The sequence below is a fragment of the Ahaetulla prasina genome, chromosome 1 (assembly GCF_028640845.1).
Source record: "Ahaetulla prasina isolate Xishuangbanna chromosome 1, ASM2864084v1, whole genome shotgun sequence".
Classification (NCBI taxonomy): domain Eukaryota; kingdom Metazoa; phylum Chordata; class Lepidosauria; order Squamata; family Colubridae; genus Ahaetulla; species Ahaetulla prasina.
The window spans coordinates 274,705,655-274,720,777 of NC_080539.1; the positions used below are offsets into that span (position 1 = coordinate 274,705,655).

A 15,123-nucleotide genomic window follows, 5' to 3' on the forward strand; every position below is an offset into this window, starting at 1 on the left:
CTTTCCTTTCGCATCCAGCGCTCAGATGGTTAAACGAGATAAGTTCGCTACCCAAAATCCCTAAGGAGCCTCTTTCTGCATGGGGGAAATGACATCGATTTTTACCCCGAGAAGAGAAAACACGCGATGTGGAATCGCACAACCGCAGCCGTTGAATCAAATTCAAAAAGTGGAGGAGTTGCCGCGCTTGAGATTTATAAAAAAAAAAAAAATCACCACACTCTAAGCAAACAAACTAATACCAGCCAAACTCTCGCCCAGCCTAGCCTACTTTCCCAGTTAAGGCATCCTCGCTATGATGTGTTCCTGAATGACGCGCTTTTTCTTCCCCCGTCGACCCCAAGAGTTATATCGTGTTTCACTGAAACCCAGCGGCGTTTTCTTTCTCTTTCCTCCTCCTGGTTGCTACGATGGATTCGAGGCAAATTCCAGCTCTCGCCAGCGCGCACTCCAAGGAGCTCCAAGAAAGTTTGCATCAGCCAGCCTTTCTCCCTCAGGGCGCTGAAATCCTCGCTCTTCGCCGCCTATACATCCTCCTCCTCCTCCTCCCCTCCCTTCCCCCCCCCCCCCGGGAGCCGCAGCTGGAGAGATCCTGGTTAAGCCGAATGGCCTCGGCTCCGCCCTCGCGATTGTGCCTCGGCATGTGAGCAGGATCCCATTTCAAGGGGCTCCTCCGCTTGCGCCTGCGACTAAGGTGGCTCGCGAGGACACCTCTCTCTCCCCCTCCCCCCCCTCCTCCCCCTCCAACTTTTCCCATGTGATCTGATTCCTCCCCCACCCCCTTTTTTCCCCTCGTCTCTCGCTCCCTCCTCCCCTGGACTTTCCTATGAGGTCACCAGCTGCTTCCTGGCTCCTCCCCTCTGCATCCCCTGGCTGTTGCGGGCCGTGGCTCCGCCTCCCCTGTAGAGAGTCCGCTCCTCGCGTTCATTTCATTCCTCTTCTCATTCCGAACATTCTTAGCATCGCTCGCGCTGCACAAGCCCATTCGAAAGCCCAGCCCGCCCTGCCGCCACCGGTTTTGGGGGCAGTAACTAATCACTTGAAGGGCTTCAATAATCCCGCAAGCCAACAAGCTGTAGAGCCCAAGACGCACACACACAGTGATTTTTTAAGGGGCAAAAAAAAAAAAAAAATTAACATCCAAAAAACAACCAACAAGCAAAAAAAAAAAAAAAACAACCAACCAAACACGAAGGCTATTAGACATTTTAAAAGCAAGCCAAAAGTCCCCAGGGGAAGCTGGAAGAAGTTTTGAAATTGATTTGCACAAAAAACAAAAACAAAAAAAGAAAGGCTGGTGGTGTTTGCAAAGGTGGGGAGTGGAGTGGAGGTAAGTTTTGTGCGTGTGCGTGGAGGGGCGAGTGGAGGCTGGAGGGAGCAGCTTCTCTTTACGGTTCGCTTTGCTTTGTGTGGCAGGGAACGGTGGATGGCGGGAGGGGGAGGGAGGTCCTCTGTTATTTACTTGGGAGAATCATGTCGGTTGCCCCCCCTCTTTTGACGCCCCCCCTCCCTTCCCGCGTCTCAGTCTCCGCAGGTGAACAGAGGGGAGAGGAGTTGGGGTGGCGGGGGGGGTGTGAGGAAGCGAAAAATCAGGAAAAGTAGCCTTGGGAGACAGGGGAGGGGGAAGCAAAGCTGTTTCCAGCGGAGTTTAGCCTGATTTGGGTATTTAGCCAGAGCTGCAACAGGCGGCCGCGCCGTTCCTCTCTCGCCCTCTGCGCCTTATTGCTGTTTGCTGCTTTAATTTACTTGCCTGAGTCACTGCTTTGCAGCCTGGCGCGCGCGCGCGCACTCTCTCTCTCTCTCTCTCTATCGCACAGACACACACACACTCGCGCGCGCGCGCACGCACACACACACACAAATCTTTGGCATTTTTCACATTTTTCGTCGAGAAGAAATAACTTGGGAGGAGATCAGGCCTTGCATAGTAAAACGAACCCATCCCTCGAGTCCCTCGTCCTAACGCTGAGCTTTTGTAAAAAGTGGCTGGATCGGAGATTTCAGCTGCCTGTTTATAGAGCTTTGAGGTTTTGTTTTGTTTTGTTTTTTCCTTCTTTTTTTTTTTTGCTCCCTTTTTCGTTTCGCCCCCGCCCGCCCGCCCCGCCCCCCGTTTTTATCCCTCTCCTTTTAAAGATGAAAGAAGGAATGTTCTCTTTCGTTGCTTCTTTGCTTTCTCCAGAACTGCTGCTGCTTAATTGCACATTCAAGTGGAAAATTTTTCCGGAGTCAGCAGAAACATTGTATCCCAAAAAGACAACAAAGTCACAGTTCCAACAAAACGAGGAGATTGTCCCTGGAAAACTTCCTTCGGTAGGAGCCCAATGTTTATTTATTTTCCTCTAACCTTTTACAGGAACCTTGTGCATCCCCTCCCTACACGTTACTAGTGCTGCTGGCCAAAAGAGACTCTTTTGTTCCACAAGTCACACTGTCAAAGAAAGGAAGTCCACTTACATGGGGGGGTGGGTGGGAATTAAGTTTATCTAAACCCAAAACAAAAAATAGAAAGTGAGCAATAGTTCGCTAGCCAAACTCTTGTTTTTTATTCCAATTTATTGGCGGAGATGGACGAACAAGAAATTTATACCATTCTGGATTGGTTTTCTTTTTTTAAAGGCACCTAACGTTAACACTATTAAAATATTTTTGAAACTATGAAAAATCAGTGCCACCTGTGTTTCTCAGAATAGTTAAGAGATTAGAAGTGACTACCTACTCTGGATATGTCTCCATATCAAATGGCCTTCAATAAATGCCTCCAAAGTTGATGGGCATCTACCTTTCTTTATTTCTAAATGTAAGTGTCTTTATGTTTTAATTTCAGGTGTAAAAATCTCTTCTCTTGCTATATATTTTCTATTTTTTAAAAAAGCATGGTGCTTTTAACTGATTATGTGACTTCTGGCATGATGTATCTCTATTCTGATTTAAAATAGCCAATGAATAAAAGTAGCTCAGCTAAAACTCTTTATCAGGAACACTAAACATTCTAATCTGTAAATTAATCAAATTAAAGAAACATCCTTAGTTGTAGTTTTGCAAGAATAATCTAGATAAGTATCAATATTGAAAGCGGTTAAGTAAAATATCACCTTTAGCTAAACTTACAATGCATTTTATTATTGTAGAAATTGTATTCAAGGACAGACTCACAAAAAGAAAAGAGCATTATGTACAGTGCACTGGGAACAAAAATTGTAAATAGAAATCTGGTCTTATTTCATACAAGATTAAAAGAAATGTGCTCCTAAATTTGGAATGCTTGTCCTGGGGTACATAGTGCATTGCAATCCCTATAAATAGTTGGGGAATACCACTGCAAGGACATTAGACTGTACTGACAGTGTTAAAAAGATTCCAGATAATTCAGATGCTGTTTTACACTGCCTTACTTCTGTATCTCTATACAGACAGCAGCTCCTGCCTATTTTTCAAATGGAATGCTGAGAATTCATATTTCTCTTCAAAAGGTCAGGAGTACAAACTTAAGGCCTAGCTGAGTTTTAGGAGGGGTACTCTTTTAGTATTTTCACAGCTCCCCACAATCCATTTTAGATTTCTTCATATTTTATTTTAATTCATGTTTATGCAGTGATGATTTGTTAATAAAGCTAGCCATAATTTTGGAGTTCTAATTGCATTAAATATTTTCAACATTTATAGATGCATTGTTTAGGAAAATAGTTTGAGCCTTTGCTTCCATATTCTCCCCTTTTGCTAAATGAAAGTAATGGAATGATAATATCTGAATATGTGTGATTGCTGTTAATAATTATTGATGTTCAGTTCCTCTGAAAACATTTAAAGTTATCAAAAGCAACGGCACAATCTGTTAGATATATGATTAATATTGTGTTTAGTTTCAAACTGTGTTCATTAAAGTTATCTCAAGTAAGAGACTAGAGTGAAGTGTTGGTTTTGAAAGAAAGTTTAGTAAACAGTGGAAAAGAACAGTTTTAGCACAACTAAGAACTTGGCCCTTAGTGAATTCCAGCTGGAAGATTTTTAGTGTTGGAAGAATGTGGCTCTTTATGTGTGTTGGTTGAAAAGCCACTTTAGTAATTTGAAAGTAACACTTTTTTTCCTTTTGCTTAGATGGTGAATAAATTTTTGAAAGAGGTAGCCTTTTATGGTAGTTCTCCATTGCTAATGAAAGTTAAGATTAGAAACATGAACACAGTAAGCCCTAACATGTTTGTAAAAAGTAAAAAACATTGCTAGAGTTCAGCAATTAAATGATATTAAAAACTTTTAAAAAATGGATATATCTAGAGGCATTAAAACAAGAAGGGATGGAATTAGTATTCTAGTTGTTAACATGAAAGTGTTTTGTAGAATGGCCCAAAGGTGTACTAGAACTAAATTGCAAAAACTTCTAAGCAATGGAAAGTTGAAGGAAAAATAAATATAAATGTTTTTGTGTATATGTATAATAAAAAGTGGTAATTGGGTAGCCATTATCCTACTATATGAACTGTGCTTTCTGTGAAAATAATGTATTTTATTTTAAAATATTTTGGGCTTATTGTGAAACTTGATATGCAGCATGTGCATTTAAGTAAGGAATGGATATCTTATAAGGGTATTTTAAGTTTTTAACCTAGCAGGTTTTCTGGCACAGTTATGAGTTTCACACTGTTTATCTGAAATGGCTTAATGCCTTGTTTCCTAAAGCTGCTTCATTAGTTTAGGATTTAAATATTTGTTGCATCAAAGCCCTCATATTAACATGGGATGTCTGTTTATTTATGCTGTTATGCAATTAATTTTTTGCTGATTTGATCTTTTAAGATTTTTATGTTCTGAGAATTTAAAAAATTGTAATCTAGGAAGTAATTCAAAAATAAGAATATAGCTAAACATGCAATGTGGATATGAATTGTAAGCAAGGTTTATACTATATATTTTTTCTCGTTATGGTTCTGCATAGAGATAGAGATATATTTAAACAGAAATGCATTCATGCTTCCATGGTTTACTGTAGTGGACTTTTTAAGAAAAGTTACCTACTAAATACAAGTGAAGAACGCTAATATGGGTGTATTTCAATTGCATACAAATGGTTGCCTAGTCTGTAGTGAAGAGTGCCTCCGGTGACCCATCTGGTTCCCTTTCCCCAAAATCACGACACCCCCCCCCCAAGCTCCCGAGTTTAGAATGAGGCTTTCCTTTCCTTTCGCATCCAGCGCTCAGATGGTTAAACGAGATAAGTTCGCTACCCAAAATCCCTAAGGAGCCTCTTTCTGCATGGGGGAAATGACATCGATTTTTATCCCGGGAAGAGAAAACACGCGATGTGGAATCGCACAACCGCAGCCGTTGAATCAAATTCAAAAAGTGGAGGAGTTGCCGCGCTTGAGATTTATAAAAAAAAAAAAATCACCACACTCTAAGCAAACAAACTAATACCAGCCAAACTCTCGCCCAGCCTAGCCTACTTTCCCAGTTAAGGCATCCTCGCTATGATTTGTTCCTGAATGACGCGCTTTTTCTTCCCCCGTCGACCCCAAGTGTTTCACTGAAACCCAGCGGCGTTTTCTTTCTCTTTCCTCCTCCTGGTTGCTACGATGGATTCGAGGCAAATTCCAGCTCTCGCCAGCGCGCACTCCAAGGAGCTCCAAGAAAGTTTGCATCAGCCAGCCTTTCTCCCTCAGGGCGCTGAAATCCTCGCTCTTCGCCGCCTATACATCCTCCTCCTCCTCCCCTCCCTTCCCCCCCCCCCGACGGGAGCCGCAGCTGGAGCGATCTTGGTTAAGCCGAATGGCCTCGGCTCCGCCCTCGCGATTGTGCCTCGGCATGTGAGCAGGATCCCATTTCAAGGGGCTCCTCCGCTTGCGCCTGAGACTAAGGTGGCTCGCGAGGACACCTCTCTCTCCCCCTCCCCGCCCTCCTCCACCTCCAACTTTTCCCCTCCCCATGTGATCTGATTCCTCCCCCACCCCCTTTTTTCCCCTCGTCTCTCGCTCCCTCCTCCCCTGGACTTTCCTATGAGGTCACCAGCTGCTTCCTGGCTCCTCCCCTCTGCATCCCCTGGCTGTTGCGGGCCGTGGCTCCGCCTCCCCTGTAGAGAGTCCGCTCCTCGCGTTCATTTCATTCCTCTTCTCATTCCGAACATTCTTAGCATCGCTCGCGCTGCACAAGCCCATTCGAAAGCCCAGCCCGCCCTGCCGCCACCGGTTTTGGGGGCAGTAACTAATCACTTGAAGGGCTTCAATAATCCCGCAAGCCAACAAGCTGTAGAGCCCAAGACGCACACACACAGTGATTTTTTAAGGGGCAAAAAAAAAAAAAATTAACATCCAAAAAACAACCAACAAGCAAAAAAAAAAAAACAACAACCAACCAAACACGAAGGCTATTAGACATTTTAAAAGCAAGCCAAAAGTCCCCAGGGGAAGCTGGAAGAAGTTTTGAAATTGATTTGCACAAAAAACAAAAACAAAAAAAGAAAGGCTGGTGGTGTTTGCAAAGGTGGGGAGTGGAGTGGAGGTAAGTTTTGTGCGTGTGCGTGGAGGGGCGAGTGGAGGCTGGAGGGAGCAGCTTCTCTTTACGGTTCGCTTTGCTTTGTGTGGCAGGGAACGGTGGATGGCGGGAGGGGGAGGGAGGTCCTCTGTTATTTACTTGGGAGAATCATGTCGGTTGCCCCCCCCTCTTTTGACGCCCCCCTCCCTTCCCGCGTCTCAGTCTCCGCAGGTGAACAGAGGGGGGGGGGGTGGGGGGGGGGGGGGGGGGGGGGGGAGGAAGCGAAAAATCAGGAAAAGTAGCCTTGGGAGACAGGGGAGGGGGAAGCAAAGCTGTTTCCAGCGGAGTTTAGCCTGATTTGGGTATTTAGCCAGAGCTGCAACAGGCGGCCGCGCCGTTCCTCTCTCGCCCTCTGCGCCTTATTGCTGTTTGCTGCTTTAATTTACTTGCCTGAGTCACTGCTTTGCAGCCTGGCGCGCGCGCGCGCACTCTCTCTCTCTCTCTCTCTCTATCGCACAGACACACACACACTCGCGCGCGCGCGCACGCACACACACACACAAATCTTTGGCATTTTTCACATTTTTCGTCGAGAAGAAATAACTTGGGAGGAGATCAGGCCTTGCATAGTAAAACGAACCCATCCCTCGAGTCCCTCGTCCTAACGCTGAGCTTTTGTAAAAAGTGGCTGGATCGGAGATTTCAGCTGCCTGTTTATAGAGCTTTGAGGTTTTGTTTTGTTTTGTTTTTTCCTTCTTTTTTTTTTTTGCTCCCTTTTTCGTTTTGCCCCCGCCCGCCCGCCCCCCCCCCCCGTTTTTATCCCTCTCCTTTTAAAGATGAAAGAAGGAATGTTCTCTTTCGTTGCTTCTTTGCTTTCTCCAGAACTGCTGCTGCTTAATTGCACATTCAAGTGGAAAATTTTTCCGGAGTCAGCAGAAACATTGTATCCCAAAAAGACAACAAAGTCACAGTTCCAACAAAACGAGGAGATTGTCCCTGGAAAACTTCCTTCGGTAGGAGCCCAATGTTTATTTATTTTCCTCTAACCTTTTACAGGAACCTTGTGCATCCCCTCCCTACACGTTACTAGTGCTGCTGGCCAAAAGAGACTCTTTTGTTCCACAAGTCACACTGTCAAAGAAAGGAAGTCCACTTACATGGGGGGTGGGTGGGAATTAAGTTTATCTAAACCCAAAACAAAAAATAGAAAGTGAGCAATAGTTCGCTAGCCAAACTCTTGTTTTTTATTCCAATTTATTGGCGGAGATGGACGAACAAGAAATTTATACCATTCTGGATTGGTTTTCTTTTTTTAAAGGCACCTAACGTTAACACTATTAAAATATTTTTGAAACTATGAAAAATCAGTGCCACCTGTGTTTCTCAGGAGAATAGTTAAGAGATTAGAAGTGACTACCTACTCTGGATATGTCTCCATATCAAATGGCCTTCAATAAATGCCTCCAAAGTTGATGGGCATCTACCTTTCTTTATTTCTAAATGTAAGTGTCTTTATGTTTTAATTTCAGGTGTAAAAATCTCTTCTCTTGCTATATATTTTCTATTTTTTAAAAAAGTATGGTGCTTTTAACTGATTATGTGACTTCTGGCATGATGTATCTCTATTCTGATTTAAAATAGCCAATGAATAAAAGTAGCTCAGCTAAAACTCTTTATCAGGAACACTAAACATTCTAATCTGTAAATTAATCAAATTAAAGAAACATCCTTAGTTGTAGTTTTGCAAGAATAATCTAGATAAGTATCAATATTGAAAGCGGTTAAGTAAAATATCACCTTTAGCTAAACTTACAATGCATTTTATTATTGTAGAAATTGTATTCAAGGACAGACTCACAAAAAGAAAAGAGCATTATGTACAGTGCACTGGGAACAAAAATTGTAAATAGAAATCTGGTCTTATTTCATACAAGATTTAAAGAAATGTGCTCCTAAATTTGGAATGCTTGTCCTGGGGTACATAGTGCATTGCAATCCCTATAAATAGTTGGGGAATACCACTGCAAGGACATTAGACTGTACTGACAGTGTTAAAAAGATTCCAGATAATTCAGATGCTGTTTTACACTGCCTTACTTCTGTATCTCTGTACAGACAGCAGCTCCTGCCTATTTTTCAAATGGAATGCTGAGAATTCATATTTCTCTTCAAAAGGTCAGGAGTACAAACTTAAGGCCTAGCTGAGTTTTAGGAGGGGTACTCTTTTAGTATTTTCACAGCTCCCCACAATCCATTTTAGATTTCTTCATATTTTATTTTAATTCATGTTTATGCAGTGATGATTTGTTAATAAAGCTAGCCATAATTTTGGAGTTCTAATTGCATTAAATATTTTCAACATTTATAGATGCATTGTTTAGGAAAATAGTTTGAGCCTTTGCTTCCATATTCTCCCCTTTTGCTAAATGAAAGTAATGGAATGATAATATCTGAATATGTGTGATTGCTGTTAATAATTATTGATGTTCAGTTCCTCTGAAAACATTTAAAGTTATCAAAAGCAACGGCACAATCTGTTAGATATATGATTAATATTGTGTTTAGTTTCAAACTGTGTTCATTAAAGTTATCTCAAGGAAGAGACTAGAGTGAAGTGTTGGTTTTGAAAGAAAGTTTAGTAAACAGTGGAAAAGAACAGTTTTAGCACAACTAAGAACTTGGCCCTTAGTGAATTCCAGCTGGAAGATTTTTAGTGTTGGAAGAATGTGGCTCTTTATGTGTGTTGGTTGAAAAGCCACTTTAATAATTTGAAAGTAACACTTTTTTTCCTTTTGCTTAGATGGTGAATAAATTTTTGAAAGAGGTAGCCTTTTATGGTAGTTCTCCATTGCTAATGAAAGTTAAGATTAGAAACATGAACACAGTAAGCCCTAACATGTTTGTAAAAAGTAAAAAACATTGCTAGAGTTCAGCAATTAAATGATATTAAAAAAACTTTTAAAAAATGGATATATCTAGAGGCATTAAAACAAGAAGGGATGGAATTAGTATTCTAGTTGTTAACATGAAAGTGTTTTGTAGAATGGCCCAAAGGTGTACTAGAACTAAATTGCAAAAACTTCTAAGCAATGGAAAGTTGAAGGAAAAATAAATATAAATGTTTTTGTGTATATGTATAATAAAAAGTGGTAATTGGGTAGCCATTATCCTACTATATGAACTGTGCTTTCTGTGAAAATAATGTATTTTATTTTAAAATATTTTGGGCTTATTGTGAAACTTGATATGCAGCATGTGCATTTAAGTAAGGAATGGATATCTTATAAGGGTATTTTAAGTTTTTAACCTAGCAGGTTTTCTGGCACAGTTATGAGTTTCACACTGTTTATCTGAAATGGCTTAATGCCTTGTTTCCTAAAGCTGCTTCATTAGTTTAGGATTTAAATATTTGTTGCATCAAAGCCCTCATATTAACATGGGATGTCTGTTTATTTATGCTGTTATGCAATTAATTTTTTGCTGATTTGATCTTTTAAGATTTTTATGTTCTGAGAATTTAAAAAATTGTAATCTAGGAAGTAATTCAAAAATAAGAATATAGCTAAACATGCAATGTGGATATGAATTGTAAGCAAGGTTTATACTATATATTTTTTCTCGTTATGGTTCTGCATAGAGATAGAGATATATTTAAACAGAAATGCATTCATGCTTCCATGGTTTACTGTAGTGGACTTTTTAAGAAAAGTTACCTACTAAATACAAGTGAAGAACGCTAATATGGGTGTATTTCAATTGGAAATAAATGCTATGAAAATTATAACACTTTAAGTGGAAGCTGTTGCTTTTTGTGGCCGCACATTATCTTCACTACATTTCTATAGAATCATGTAGAAATCATAAACTTAGAAATGCAACAGTTAAACATTTTCTACAAAAGTCTTATGGTATTCATAAAGTGTCCTTTTGTAACTTTAGTTCTGTGTAATAACCAATTGATCCCCAAGTCTGTTAAAATCCTTTCAGATATCAAAGAAAACATCAAGTTAACCTACCACTAGAATCTTCTTGACCAGAGGGTATGTGGGAGGAGGGGAGATGGGAAATATGCATGTTCAGAAGTGAATCTACTAGATTAGCTGTGCATTTCTCCTTGGAAGCTCTTGCTTGAAGATGAGAACAGATCTTAATACAATACATGTATTAATATACATGTATTGTATATTAATACATGAATTATATTAATTATATTAATACATGAATTAAAATATTCCTCAACAAGGGCAAAGTGATCTCAAGCTGATGTTTTATGATGATGCGGATTGGAATCGGAAACAAATGTACTTTTTTTTATTTTGAAGCTTCAAAGTCGCTTTGTAAGCCTTGCATGCCAACTTGGTAGACTAACATTCTTACATCACAACAGCAATATCACAATTTGTAGTGTTGGCATGTATCATCACGATTGGCTTGACACCCTGGATTTATGATTGGGCTCCCAGGATCCTATCTCATAATGCTGCTTTGAGTGGAAATACTTAATTGGGGATTTCTAAAGTAGATTATATTGTGGTACAGTATTACAAAATCCTGATTAGTTGTTATAGGAGGATTTTTAGATGATGAGTCTGTGCTGGAAAATAATCTTCAGTGTTAAATAGACGCTTTCCTGGGAATGCTTACTCACAAATAACTGTCTCTAGGATCATAGACAGACTTTATTAGAGCCCTTTTTAAGAAGCAGTTCCATACCTCAAGGAAACTTGTCATTTTATAAAACCTCAAGTGGAATTTTATTGAAAGCAAATTATTTTAAGCAATTTGAAGCTTAAAATAATTGAATGAAATTATGTGATTATGTCCTGTACAAGGTATGTTATTCTGTAACCTTTGCTCCTAAGCAATTCTAACATAAATCTCAATAACACTTGGGTGACCAGAATACTTGGGAGCAAAAGTTTGCACCTCAGTTTGGTATTATTTGAAGGAGGGTTTAAGGTAAGAATGGAACCCTATAATACCTATTAATACCTGCCTGCTATAATACCAGTAAGGCCTCCTAGCTTTAATGTAAAGAGCAGGTTTTACAGGAAAGGTAGGGAGGAGAATTTGAAAAAAATAAAAGAGAAAAGAGTATTGTGAAAATCACTGACTTCCCTTTACTTTCAAATAATAGAAATTACAATAGGATTTTTAAAAATGGCTTAATTCTTTATTATATTTAGCCAAATAAAATCTAAGTGTGCTAATAGTTTTTGCTTTTCTTTTGTTTCAGCAAAAGATGGAAAGCAGCCTAATGTTTTGGCAATTTGACAACTATTTCTTTTATCAAGACCAAAACTTTAAAAAACCTATTAGTCAAATGATTATAATTTCATTCCCATTGATCTCTTAATATCAGTGTATTCTATTATTTTAACAGTACATAAACTGAAAGCTACTCAATGGGAAATGTTAATTATGTGAGAACATATTGAACTTACATTCTCTGCAGCTAACCCTTTAGTGCATCTGTTGCATTGCCTTATCCACAGAATTTCTGAATTATCATAATTCGATGTCGTTCCAGCTTTTGGAAGGAGTTCAAGATGGTATTTTAAGTTAAAATAAAAGGCATCCTAAGGAAAACCCAAAGTGTTAATATATTCAGTTCAATAAGAAATTCGTGTTGAAAATTATCTTATTGGCAGATCAGGTAATAGCAGAGACCCTTTCATTCTTTTAGTTCATTTTTGTGAGCTGTATGTTCTCTCACCATCCAAATATAGTTAAATTGAATTTATTTGAAAATATATGAAATCCAGCTCATAATGTCACTTTAAATACTATAAAGGCCTGTTATGTATATTAATAAACTTCTTTGTGGTGAAGGCTTTTGAGCAATTGATTGGGCTGTCCTTAAAGGATGCTTTTAAGAGCAACATGAAAACAATTATTTATATGTGTGTGTGTGTGTGTATTTCATGTTGCTCTTAAAAGCATCCTTTATATATAAAGCAAGCAAGATTATATAAATAGAATCTTCATTGTAAGTCAAATGTGAATCTATGACTTCTACAGAAGGCAAGTTGTAAATCACTTTTCTCTATTACTTTTTTCCACCTTACCTTTATGACGTTGGTTAAGACAATAATTTCTATTTGCTCTTAATGTTCTGAAAGTTCTTCCAGAACACAATAATGATTTCCGATGTGCTAAACTGATGCAATTTGTTCACAGGATTTGTCAGCTTTATATAGGATCAGAGCATTAATTTCTTTTGCAGTTGCAAATGAAAGCAAACCCCCCCCCCAAGTGTTTTGTTCTTTGCTACAGTGCTGCACACGGTGTTACTGAAATGCATAGAAAACCCCATTGAAACAAAATGACTTCATTGGAGTTGGCACGTAAGAGCAGGCAGAATCCACTTCGGCCATGCTGAAATAAAGGAAGCCAAGTGTTTTAAATAGCCACTCCCCTTGGCCAGAATGTTTTGAGAGAAGCTCATTGTCTCCCTCTGAGCTCTAGCAGTTTGTCTGCCTCTGTTAACTCTCCCAAACCAGACAGCTTGCTTTTGAAAGTTGACATCTGGTTTACTCTTTGTTCACCTGTTTTTTAAAAAATGCAAATAGATGTGCATGCAATTGCCTTAGAGGCGTTTTTTGTTTCTTTTCTGTGCCTGGGGTGGGGTGGGGAGAAATGCCACAGAGGGTTCTGTCAAATAATGCTTCCAGTAGAATACTATATACCCTCTTGCTACATTAGTAACAGATCAAAAAAAAAAGTTTTAACACCATATGTCTACTTTACATAGTTATCAGTGAATTTAGCTGATCAATAGTAGTTTTATGCATCTTATGTTTGGATTTCCAAGGAGCTTGGCTATTCCAGATGAAAATATTCCTTGGATGTTACAGGAAGAAGCCCGGATTGTATTGGAATTGTTTATTTGCTGAAATATGTAGTAACTGGCATATAAATCTACAGCAGAGGTCTCTTTGCTGGCTGGGGAATTCTGGGAGTTGAAGTCTGCCAGGTTTAAAGTTGCCAAGGTTGGAGACCCCCTGCTCTACAATATATATTCCAATTGTTGAACTAAGTTTGCAGATTATTGGAACCCTTGACATTTTTTTTCTTATAGCAAATTCTGCCTATGGTTTAGCTGGTAACTATGAATTAATTCAGTGCTTGGATAAATTTGGGTCCTGTGGAATGACCTGGAATTCTTTTGACTCTCCTTTGTGTCTTAAGTCTTGGACCCGACCTGAGCAACTTTTTCAAAGTTTACCCCAGAGGAACTCTTTCTGAAATTGCATGGGTTACTTAGAAATGAAGTACTGTAGATTCTAGATACTAAACTCATTACTGATGAATACATCCCAAACTTAGGAATCGGATATAAAATCAATATGCTTCCTTTTCAGCCCAGCAACATTAAAAAATGATGTCATCTGTAAGTTATTGGTAAAATACTAAAAGGATATTTTATATTGGCCCAGAACCCACCTGCCTGCAAGCAACCTAAACATATAGTGTCTAAATGTTTCTGTTTAATAGATCAAAACAATAAATATAATTTATAACACATTCTGAGAATTTTTATGACATAAAAAAACTTTTATGGATTCTATGTTAGAATATAATTGCAATAATTGAAAACAGTGCAATGATGTGACTAATACTAACTTTACTAATATTGAATTAATTATGTCATTAATTCAATTTGTTTCTAGACTCCTGAAGAATTGGGAGATTTTAGAATAGGCACAGAATGCAATGGGATTTTTTTCTTTGCCTATTCTATGTTTTTGATGTAGAAAATATTGGTCCCAACAACTTTCCATTTTTGTAATTGAATGATTTTAGAATAAAATCGTCCTCTGTTGCCCTTAGATCCTTCCAAACATTCATTGTTCCTGGGATTTTCTTACTTGATCCATCTTTTTTGTTGTTGTTTAAGATTATACTCTCTTGTCTCTTTTCCATCCAACTTCCCTGTACTATTTTCTCAAGGTTATTTTTCTATTGCAGTTTTCTTCTTTTTTAGGGATCACTATTGTATTGATATTTCAATTTCCCATAGTTGTGAATGTGCCCCTTCCGACTTCATTTTCTAAGCCTTTTTTTTTAATATGTCACCTGCTGCTACCATTCTTGTTTTCAGCAGTGGTTGCTGATTTCTAATCCAAACATTAGTTCTTTATGCAAATTAAATTGTTTGGTATGAGCTTTTTCTTTCTCATTTTATGAGCTGCATGGCAACATTTTCCAAATTTTCCAAGATTTATCTAAATAGTCCATTAAGCCGGTCAGCTTAATATCTCCGTCCTTCCTAAATCTTAATATCTTTGTATCTCTGTGTCTAAGAAAAAGATACAAAACTTTTGAACCACTTCAAGTGATTCAGATTATTTAGATTATTAATCTGAGAAAGAATTTTTTAGAGAGATAACATGTTTGAAAAAATTAATACGATGAATATAAATCTTCTATTCGGTGCATTGACTTTTTAGAAATACCTTACCATTATTTTCCCTTGAAAATCATCAGAATAATAATTTTTATGCGGCAAACAAGTATTGTCACCTCTACAAAAACTGAGCTTTTAAAATAGCCAAATAAGCTTTTTTATTTATATATATATATATTGAAGCCCATACTTTCTGTACTTTAATCCCTGGTATATATATTTCTACAATCTTACAATATGTATTCTTTTAA

The 15,123-nt window shown here is 38.6% G+C and overlaps 1 protein-coding gene across 9 annotated transcripts in view; it reads left to right on the forward strand.

Annotated features, from left to right (window-relative positions):
* Positions 1-6,099: 6,099 nt before the first annotated feature.
* TEAD1 (TEA domain transcription factor 1) overlaps positions 6,100-15,123 on the forward strand; it is a 245,365-nt gene continuing 236,341 nt past the window's right edge. For 2 of the 9 annotated variants that reach the window (XM_058160196.1, XM_058160257.1), the window contains exons 1-2: positions 6,101-6,489; positions 7,345-7,475. The gene's annotated coding sequence lies outside the window, so the exon portion shown is untranslated. Of the gene's footprint in view, positions 6,490-6,510; positions 6,553-7,344; positions 7,476-8,514; positions 8,638-15,123 lie in introns of those variants that run through there. The other 7 variants (XM_058160263.1, XM_058160271.1, XM_058160221.1 and 4 more) reach the window with 6 other exon arrangements.